The following is a 1159-nucleotide window of genomic DNA, read 5'->3' as shown; positions in this document are numbered from 1 at the left end:
ACCTTTTGCGAGATCCTGTCTGTATAAGAATTCTCGTGCTGCGTATACTTGTCTTTTGTAGTATATCTTATTCGCAGCAATTGTCTAGTGGTAAATCTAAAGTACTGTAACTCTGTTCATGGTTGCACAGTTGTGTTTTGTCTGTAATCGTCTATGTTTAATTCTAATGTCTTTAAAGTTCTGTATGATTCCGACATTATCATACAATCAGATTCAATTTGATCGATGCGAAAACAGCTTCATGCGTACATCTCTTTCTTCTAGATCACTTTTTCAGCGAAGCCGTCTTATCAGAACGCCGAAGTGCTCATTCCAGGATTACCTCTTAGATAGTTTCATTCCAAGGAAATCCTCTATGTACCACTCGTGCAGTACGTCAAGTGCAATCTAGGAAAATTCATACGGATGATCTATCACTGAGGAAGGTATACATAAGAGTGTTATATAATCAAGGTTCTACAGGTTTAGAATTAATGATTTCGCCTTAACTCTTTTCCTCCTGGGGATGTGAGGGTAAGGAAGAATCAGTTATTCGACTACCTTTTCAATCTTAATTATATACGCCTCGTATACACGAAATGGTGATCGTGAAACCCTGTATGAATTCTCAAATGGACTTCAGGACGGAGAAACTGCCTAAGTATACGAGTAATCACATCGTCATAGACTTAGAACCCAGTACAACTCCCGAAAACAGATCGCCCTATAGTTTAAACACCCATGGAGATACCAGAACAGTGCAAACAACTAAGCGAACCACATAGAATTAGAATTAGAAGACTAGGTTTCTCACCCTAGAGAACCTCGGTCATATTCTTCCAGAGATCGACGAATCGCATCGTATGTGCCTCAGATATCGAGGACTTCGTCAAAACTTTCATAGAAAGCGTTATCTCTGCCTCGCATATACAAAATGGTTGAGCAAACGTAAGGAAAGAATTTACTTCCAGGAATGGATCTGGAATCCGAATATCACCAGTTCGAGTGTTAGGGGAGGATGTCCGGAAGACTATCTCCTAAACCCGATACGGACACTTCGAGTTCGTAGTGATACCTTTCCGATAGGACCAATACGCCCATGGTTTTCATGAGTTAAATGAAGGGTTACGTCTTTCTTACTTGGATCAATTCGTCATTTCCCCATGAAATGACTTACTTA

This window comes from Lactuca sativa, chromosome 7 (genome assembly GCF_002870075.4).
Source record: "Lactuca sativa cultivar Salinas chromosome 7, Lsat_Salinas_v11, whole genome shotgun sequence".
Taxonomy (NCBI): Eukaryota; Viridiplantae; Streptophyta; class Magnoliopsida; order Asterales; family Asteraceae; genus Lactuca; species Lactuca sativa.
This window is presented reverse-complemented; position numbering follows the sequence as displayed.